Here is a 10,276-nt window from a genome sequence, read left to right as displayed (position 1 = left end):
AAAATTACACCTTTCGGGAATGAAGAAACTTAATGTTTTATTTGCCAAGAGGTTCGTCGAAAGGTTAGAGTGTTTCAGACCTGATAGTGTAGGAAACACGCGTGTCGCGACCGTGAATGTCAAAGCCGCGGTCGCGACACGCTGATTTCCTTACGGAAATCAGGCATCGAAGCTACCTCCCGATTCACGGTAGAGAATTTAAAATTCTCGGTATGAACAGAGAAATCCGAACCTGTTTGGACTATTCTTAAAAAGGGGATTCTTGGCAGGGAATTCTAAATTCTCGGCAGAGAATTGCCTGAAACTTCAAATTCATCTTAATTTCCTAAAAATTAAATCTAAAATCATGAAATAGAAATATTTTATGCAGTAAATCATAACATAAAGTCATCTAATCATAAAAATGGTATTTTGGAAAAAATAAAATAAAATAAAATAAAATAAAATAAATGAACAAAAATATAAAAACAATAAAACAAAATAAACTGTGTAAGATAAACTGAGTAATTTATACGTCAGATAATCTTGTTACGAACGGAATTTCAATTTGTGAAATATTTTCGTAATAGATTTTACATCGATTACCATTAACTTTGAATCGAACTCCGGTAGGACCTTCCAGTTCTAAAGAACCATAATCGAATGTTTTGACGACTAAATATGGTCCTAACCATCTGGACTTAAGTGTTTGACTTTAATTTTGGCATCGTGCCATTTTTTCACTTTTTCTTTATAAATCTTTGCATTTTCGTAAGATAGATGACGTAACTCATCTAACTCATTCAAATTGAGCAAACGTTTCTTACCTGCTTATTGTAAATCAAAGTTAAGTTCTCTAATAGCCCAATAGGCTTTATGTTCTAATTCGACTGGCAAATAACATGCCTTCCCATACACTAAGCGGTACAGAGTCATTTCTATTGGTGTTTTAAATGCAGTACGGTATGCCCATAATGCATTATTGAGTTTAGAAGACCAATCTTTTCTAGAAGATGAAACTATTTTCTCAAGAATCCATTTGAGTTCTCGATTTGATATCTCTGCCTGACCATTTGAATGAGGATGGTACGGCGTTGATGCGCGGTGGCGTACTCCAAATTTTTTCATAAGCATTTCAAAACTCTTGTTTATAAAATGAGTACCGCCATCACTAACGATAACTCTTGGACAACCAAATCTACAAAATATATCGTCAAGAAAATTAACGACAACTTTAGAATCGTTCGTCGGGGTTGCAATTGCTTCAACCCACTTTGAAACATAATCAACGGCAACTAATATGTAAGTTTTACCATTGGAAGGGGGAAAAGGTCCCATGAAATCTATTCCCCACATATCGAAGACTTCAACTTCTAATATGGTTGTGAGGGGCATCTCATCTTTCCTTCCTAGATTTCCTGTTCTTTGGCACTTATCACAACGAGTAATAAATGAACGGACGTCTTTAAACATCGTAGGCCAAAAAAAACCACATTCAAATATTCTAGCTGCTGTTTTAGTAGCTCCATTATGTCCTCCATAAGAGCTAGAATGGCATTCCGATATTATGGATTCGTATTCATTTTCACCAACGCATCTCCTAATTATCCCGTCACCACAAGTTTTGAACAAAAAAGGATCTTCCCAAAAATATTGTTTAATATCGAAGAAAAATTTCTTCTTTTGTTGGAAATCTAATCCTTCCGGAACAATATTGGCTGCAAGATAATTAGCAATATCTGCATACCAAGGTGACATGGCACTTTTTATTTGATAGAGGTGTTCATCAGGAAAATCATCTCGTATACCGATAGTTTCACCTATAGGACCGTTTTCATCTTCAAGTCTCGATAGATGATCGGCGACAAGATTTTCTACTCCCTTTTTGTCTTTTATTTCTATATCAAATTCTTATAACAATAAAACCCATCTAATTAGACGTGGTTTTGCATCCTTTTTAGCAAATAAATATCTTAATGCTGCATGATCAGTATAAATAATAACTTTTGAACCTAATAAATATGACCTAAACTTGTCACATGCAAAAACTACGGCTAACATTTCTTTTTCTGTTATGGTGTAGTTTAATTGTGCACCAGACAGTGTGTGACTTGCATAATAAATGACATGAAGTTTCTTATCTTTCCTTTGACCTAGAACACATCCGACAGCTAAATCACTTGCATCACACATAATTTCAAATGGTAAATCCCAATCGGGTTTAGCAATAACAGGTGCACTGACTAAAGCTGTTTTCAATGTTTCGAAAGCTTTAACGCATTCTTCATTAAAATCAAAGGTAGAACCTTTCATGAGTAGATTAGTGAGTGGTTTGGAAATTACAGAAAAATTCTTAATAAATCTTCTGTAAAAACCAGCATGTCCTAAAAATGATCTCACTCCCTTAACAATAGTTGGAGGGGGTAATTTCTCTATTACTGAGGTTTTTGCTCTATCTACTTCTAATCCTTTTTCAGATATTTTGTGACCTAAAACAATTCATTCGTCAACCATGAAATGACATTTTTCCCAATTTAATACCAAATTTGTTTCTTCACACCTAGACAAAATTTTATCCAAATTTTCTAGGCACGAATCAAAAGAATCTCCATAAACTGAAAAATCGTCCATAAAAACTTCCATGATATCTTCAATGAAATCATTAAAAATCGCAGTCATACAACGTTGAAATGTTGCAGGTGCGTTACATAGACCAAAGGGCATTCTTCTATATGCAAATGTTCCGTAAGGACATGTGAAGGTTGTTTTATCTTGGTCATTCGGGTAAATGTATATTTGAAAGAATCCGGAGTAACCATCAAGAAAACAGTAGAAAGCATGACCAGCTATCCTTTCGATCATTTGATCAATGAAAGGAAGAGGAAAATGATCTTTCCTAGTTGCTTTATTTAGATTTCTATAATCTATACAAACCCTCCAACCAGTGGTGGTTCGCGTAGGTATTAATTCACCTTCTTCATTCCTTACAACTGTTATGCCTCCCTTTTTAGGAACACAATGGATTGGACTAACTCATTCACTATCCGAAATAGGATAAATAATTCCATTGTCCAGAAGTTTAGTAATCTCATTTTTTACTACTTCTTTCATGTTCGGATTTAGGCGTCTTTGCCTATCCGCTTTAGGTGGCTTATCTTCTTCTAAGTGAAATCTGTGCATTACAATACTTGGATTAATACCTTTTAAGTCTGAAATTTGCCAACCCATACTTCCTATCCTATTTCTAACAACTTCTTTCAATTTCTCTTCTTGGACTTGTGTTAATTTGTTAGAGATAATAATAGGTAGAGAATCGCCTTTGCCTAAGAAAGCGTACCTCAAATGACTTGGTAATTCTTTAAGTTCTAATTTAGGTGGAACTATAATTGAAGGCGGAACTGGTCCATCTTCTCGAATCAAAGGTTCTGGGTCCTTATCTTCTAGTTCCTCACTCATTATAGGTTCTATTATTTCTTCTTTTTGAATAATGTCATTTACACATTCTTCAATTAAATCAAGTTTCATACAAGCGAAATCCTCCATAGGATATTTCATCGCTTGATTCATATCAAACTCAATCTTATCATCGCCTATTCTTAAAACTACTTTCCCTTCCGACACATCAACTAGAGCACGTCCCGTGTTCATGAACGGTCTACCAAAGATTAGCGAACAGTTTACGTCATAAGCAAAATCTAAAATAACGAAATCGGTAGGAAAAATAAATTTGTCAACTTTAATTAAAACATCCTCAATTATACCGTATGGTCTTTTAGTGGTTTGGTCCGCTAATTGCAAAACCATATTGGTACGTTTGATGTCTTCTTCTAAGCCTAACTTATTAAAAATAGATAATGGCATCAAGTTAATGCTTGCTCCTAAATCACAAAGACAACTTGGGAATTCAATATCTCCCAATTTACACGGAATGGTAAAACATCCGGGATCCTTGAGTTTTGTGGGAAAATTACTTGACACAATCGAACTACAATCTTCAGTTAGTGAAATGGATGAAATTCCTTCCCAACTGATTTTCTTTGAAATTAAATCTTTGAGGAATTTACCATAATTGGGAATTTGCGTAATCGCATCCATAAACGTTAAATTAATATGCAAATTCTTAAGTTTGTCTAAAAATGTTAAAAGTTGTTTGTCATAGTCCTTATTGCGGACTTTGTGTGGAAAAGGTGGTTTGGGTACAAAAGTTTTTGTACTAGAGTCAATCGGTGCATCTTTTTGTTTTAATGTATCTTCTTTGGGCTTCGATAAATCAGTTCCAGGTAAGGTCGAATTTCCGAGCATTTCCGGGCCTAAGTAATTTTTCCCTGAACGAAGAGTGATAGCCTTAACATGCTCTTTCGGATTTTCTTCTGTATGGCTTGGAAGACTTCCCTCTTTGCGGGATGGAATTGATTTAGCGAGTTGTCCAATTTGAATCTCCAAATTATGGATGCTGGATGATTGGTTTTTAATAAGCTGATCGAATTTTTTCTCGATCCGTTTAAAACCATCGTCGTGATTACTTATTTTTCCGCTCATAGCATTAATAAATTTGTCGATTTTAGAAGATAAAGTGCTAATCGTGTCTCTGGATTGATTTTGATAATTAGTAGTACGATTTTGATTAGCATTAGCATTATTATTATCTCTCCAGTTAAAGTTAGGATGATTTCTCCATCCAGGATTATATGTATTGGAATAAGGGTTATTATTTTGGTTTTGCCCTTGGACAAAATTTACCTGTTCAATTTCACTCATACCTTCGTAATCCACATCCGTTTGGATTGGTTGACCATTAGGATCACACGGTGCCATAAACCTATCAATTTTGTGCGATAAGGCAGAAAATTGGGCTTGCAACATCGCTACTGGATCAATATTCATTATACCTTTAACTGATGAAGTAGTTGAGGATGATGGTTTCGCTGATGGTACGTGTCCACGTTCCGCGGGCCACATATTGCTGTTGATTGCCATTTCCTCCAAAAGTTCTCTTGCTTGGGCAGATGTTTTCTTCATGAATAACCCTCCAGACATAGCGTCCAATGAACCTCTAGTTGTAGGATTTAGTCCATTATAAAATGTTTGCATTAAAAGTTCAGCGGGCAATTGGTGGTGTGGGCATAAACGTTGAAGTTCTTTAAAACGTTCCCAAGCCTCATAAAGAGTTTCACTATCATTTTAAGAAAAAGATGTTAACTCTTTAATGACTCTTGCGGTTTTTGCTAAAGGAATTTTTTTTGATAAAAATGCTTGGGCTAATTGCTCCCAAGTCTCAATTGATGCGGCTGGCATAGAAGTTAACCATTCTTTGGCTCGATCCTTCAAAGTAAAAGGAAAAAGGCGAAGTTTGATTGCTTCTGCAGTTACATCAGTAATTTTAAAAGTGTCACAAATTTCTAAGAAATTTGTCAAATGGGTATTAGGATTTTCGTTAGGTAACCCGTAAAACGTTACATTATTTTGCAACATATTAAGCAACGCAGGCTTAATTTCAAAATGATGTGCATTAATTTGGGGTCTAACTATACTGTTTGTTACACCGGCCACTCCTGGCATAGCGTAATCCATAAGTGTGGCCATAACTTCTGGCTCGGTAATTTTAGTTTTTATTGGGGTTTTGTTTTTCTTTTTCTTTTCTTTCTTGTTCTTTTTAAGAGTTCTTTCAATTTCTGGGTCAATAGGATCTGGTGACGTGCCTGAACTTCGAGAACTGCGCATGAACTTGAAATTTCGCACGAACCGAAATTACCTACAAAACAGAATTTGAAAAATAAATATATTAGTAACCTGATATAATTAAAATATAAAAGTTTGAATAAGTATAAATAAACCTAGATTCGAAATAAAATACGAAAAATCTAAATTTTTGTCAAAAATTTTGGCGTTCCCCGGCAACGGCGCCAAAAACTTGTTGAGCGATTTCCGCAAGTGCACGGTATACGCTTGTAGTAATAAAAGATATCGATCCCACAGGGAACGTTTTTCAACAAAACTTATTTATAATCGGTTAAATTTACTTTAAAGGTTTATAATATGGAAAATCGTTTAATCGGTTTTGGTTTTGAAATTGCTAGAATGAGAATTAGATTAGAATATGAAGATGTTAGAAAATATTCTGATTTAAAAATGAATTTGCAAAACAGGAACGTTTTAGTACTTTAGAAAAGTAAACAAGTATATTTGTTTGCATTAAGCAAAGAAAACAACTTTAAACTTTGTACGAATTATAAAAATGAAATAAATGATGGAACCTCTAATTAATTGGCTTTAAACGCAACAAAACCCTTTCGGGATAGTTGCCCTTAATCAAATTAAAACTCTTTCGAGATAATAATTTGTCTAAGTGTTCAACAAAGTTTTCTTGTAAAATTTTTGGATTAAATACGTTTTAATGAAAACACCAGCAGTCACTTTAGTGGATTGGTTACCATAAGTGCTGCATAAAAATCTATCGAATAGAACGAACTTTATTAGATGAAATATAAATTGATACAAGTTTACAGAGAACATGGAGCATTGAATTCTTCGACGGCGTGCAAGTGAACGGGTTGTCAATCCTTTCCTTGGGTTTCGTTAGAGTTTGTCAGGCTCAGGGGCGAATCCTCTACTCAATCTTCTCGTTGAATCTTCGTAATAGAGACTGGGTCGGTCTACTACCAAAATGAAAACTAAACTGGAAGAATGTCTAAACGCTACTGAGTTTGTTATTATTTAGTAAACAATGTGTGTACATCATATTGCTTTTTACAGAATCGAAATCTAACTTCTGAATCACTTGACTCGGAATTTCTGCATAAATTCTACACTAATCTCTTTCTTTTACACATATAACATTATTTTTCAACTCTCCATCAACTCTTTATTTATAGATGTTGAAGAGTCTTGACTGAAGTGTCGTGTCCGTTGTGAAGGATCGTGTCCGCTGCAAAATGACGTCTTTATCCACCCGAACGATCGCGTTTCGTCGAAAACGAAAGTGTGTAACTAGGCTTCTAAAATCTCCTGCTCGTACCGAGAATATTAAATTCTCTACCGAGAATGGGGGAGCAACAATTTGTACTTCGGACGAAGGGAAGGAGGGCTGAGGGACGCGTGCCGCGACCGTGAATATTGGGGGCCGCGGTCGCGGCACGGAGCGTTTTTCACCTCTTCGGCTCTCGTTCGTGTCCTCGACTTGGCGTTATTAATTTTTGTCGTCTTCGACTCCTTTTGTAGGGCTTTTCTTCTATTTTTGAGCTCTTTTTACTCATATTTGGATTTTACCAAATATTTATGTACCTTGCAAGAAAGAAACATATTCGGGAGTAAAAGTATTCTAAACAGGTATAAATAGCATAAATTCGTAGCAATATTGATGTAATTATTGATGATATTTTAGGTATATTTTTGGCTTAACAATCCCGCAGGGAGTATCTGTGTTGTTTGGTTCCCGGGAAGGAAACGAGTGCTGTTCTCAGCCATTTATCGGGATCAGCTCAAGATAGTTATATCTTTGAGTAGTGAGCTTAGGCTCTGATACCACTTGTTGGTCCCGTGTAATTAATCTTGCTGACTTGATAATTTGGTGAGTTTATTAACTCAGCTTTTTGGTCAGCTTGGCCGATCTTAGTGTAAGACAGCTTTAGTCAGATGTTGACTAAGACTGTTTCACTTGTGAGTTGAGAATTGACACGTTAGTGGTCAGCTTCCAACTCAGCACTCTAATTTACTCAGTGTCAGCTTTAAACAGTTTATAAGCTGAGTAAATACAGCAAGCAACACATGCACATATATATATTTTAAGAGAGTTAGAAATTACTCAGTATCACTTATCCTGGTTCGGCCTCTCCGCCTACGTCCAGTCCCCAGACTTCTCCGGGCTTTTGGAATCCAATACTGAGCTCTTTAAAGGTAGAGCACAAACCGGTTACAAGGCAGTTGAATATGCAAGAGTACCTTCCTCTATTCGTCTACTCAACTCCTACTAAGTGCTACAACCCAACACCTAGATTTCTCTACCACTGAGTATTTACAACCAAATACTCAGCACAACACTCTTAATTCACAATTGATACAATTTGCTCTTTTTCAACTAAAGAACACTTTAGATGATTACAAAACAATCAATCTAGCATTTACACAGGAATAAAAAGTTGGTGTAAGATTTCTTTCTTGTTTTTGAGTGCTTTGAACTTGTATTTTTCTCTCTTGTATTTTCTGTAATTCGGCAATGATCCAAGAGGATTGCTTGTCCTTTTATAGTTGAACTTTGAGGATCAAATGATTTGAATTTGATTTGTCCGTTGAATCCAAAACGGCTCTTTTGGGGGACAAGCTTCTGGTCAGCTTCAGATGTGCAGGCCAATCATGTTTTCAGATTTCTTCAGATGTCAGGCTTGTCTTCTTCCTTCAGGCTTTGTCTTCTTGCGGCAGTTTGTCTTATAGCAAAGAACAGTTGACCCATACACCTCGGAATTTGGCTTTTGCGTAATTCCAAGGCTTCTATTATTGGTGCAGACAGTTGTCGAATTTGTCTTTTAGCTAACGGATCATTCTTGCTGTCCTGAAGATCACTCAGCTTCACTTCGATAGTCATTATCTTTTATTGTCACCAATTCTCATACTGAGTTCTTTTTCACTCAGCTTCCATGGTCAGCTTCGTTCTGCAAGATCTAGTTCTGAAGCAAACTTCTTTTATGCTGAGTTCCGTTCCACTCAGCTTCTTTGATCAGCTTCTTTGATCAGCTTCTTTCTTGAGCTGTTGTTTTGAAGATGACTTATCTTCTCTTATGCTGAGTCGCTCTTCACTCAGATTGTGTTGTGTTCTCATGATGACTTTGACCTGTCTTAATTTTTATTTCCTTTTGCATTTATACTCAATATTGAACAGACAGATTAGTACAATTAAATCAAAGCACTTAAATTTAATTGTCTCTTAATCATGGATTAAACTTAAATGATTTTGTCAAATCAAAATCTTGTGGAAAGGTGTTTCAACAGAGAGAACCAGGGGAAGGTCCAAAGTTAGACGGTCAGATAATCTTTGCTAGACAGGCCAATAAGGTATTATCAGATTGCACTAATATGAGAGCAGGGACAACTTCAGGGAGTTGCAAGGAAGGTTGGATAGGGACGACATCAGGGCCCAAGAAAGTTAGCCTAAATCCTCAAACCCTTGAGAAAGCGGGTAGCTCTGTTTGCAACTCAGAAGACTCTGACACTGATATGATATTTGATGAACATTTGATCCTTGAACTCCAGGAAGAGAAGAAAAGACGCAGAGAGACACCACCTCTCAACACATCTTTACCCCAACTTGAACCTGTTTTGACCCCTGTCAATCTAAATTCCTCTACTAAACAACATTCTGGAAACCCTGATGGCTCTATTTCCTCGAATATGGATTTGCCCCCATCAACTGAATCTGAAGCGGCGAGGCATGGAATCCAGGTCCGCCGAGTGCTATGAGTTGCCTCAGCTGGAACTGCCGAGGGTTGGGGAACTCTCGGGCAGTTCGGAGTCTCGTTGAGATTGTCAGAACCTATTCCCTATCCATTGTTTTTTTTGATCGAAACACTATGCGATAAACAAAGAGTGGAGTTTGTTAAAGGTAAACTTAATTTCAGTAATTATTTTGCAGTTAATAGTCGAGGACACAGTGGGGGACTTTTCGTTCTATGGAAGGAGAACTCGAACTTCTCTATCACGGGTTTCTCGAATCGACATATTGAACTGCAAGTGCATGATTTGCAGAAAGGAGACTGGAGACTTATTTCTTTTTATGGTTATGCGGATAGAAATCAACATCATCTATCCTGGAATTTGATACGGCAACTAACGGAAACCTCCATCCTCCCTACTGTCATCATTGGTGACTATAATTGCATCTTGGCTTAGCATGAAAAGAAAGGAGGCCTTGGTTTCCCTCAATCTCTTATTAACAGTTTCGAGGAAACATTGACGAGTTGTAATCTTCATGATCTGGACTTGCAGGGAGAGAGTTTTACTTAGGAAAGGGGTCGTGGATCTGCGAATTGGATTAGAGAACGCCTTGACAGAGCACTTGCCACCGACCAATGGCTGTTCAATTTTGAGAATCACCAATTATCTACAGCTATTTCAGCCTACTCTGATCACAAGCCATTACTGCTGGAATTTGAACATAGACATATATAATATCTGGAAATAGCATCGCTTCAGATTCGAATTAGCTTGGCTACAGGTCCCAGAATTCCCTGATATTGTGAAAGAAGGTTGGCAAGGGGGCTGAGGTAGGGAGCTGGCGTCACGGCTGGACGAGGTTTCGATTAAAATG

The 10,276-nt window shown here is 36.7% G+C and overlaps 1 non-coding gene across 1 annotated transcript; it reads left to right on the top strand.

Moving 5' to 3' along the window:
• Window positions 1–5,086: 5,086 nt before the first annotated feature.
• On the top strand, window positions 5,087–5,193 carry LOC136234349 (small nucleolar RNA R71). The gene has a single exon (XR_010691236.1). It is a non-coding gene; the product is annotated as a small nucleolar RNA R71 (small nucleolar RNA).
• The last annotated feature ends 5,083 nt before the right edge of the window (window positions 5,194–10,276 follow it).

Source organism: Euphorbia lathyris, chromosome 6, assembly GCF_963576675.1.
Source record: "Euphorbia lathyris chromosome 6, ddEupLath1.1, whole genome shotgun sequence".
Classification (NCBI taxonomy): domain Eukaryota; kingdom Viridiplantae; phylum Streptophyta; class Magnoliopsida; order Malpighiales; family Euphorbiaceae; genus Euphorbia; species Euphorbia lathyris.
The sequence above is the reverse complement of the archived record's forward strand: the minus strand, read 5'-3'. Positions and strand labels throughout refer to the sequence as shown.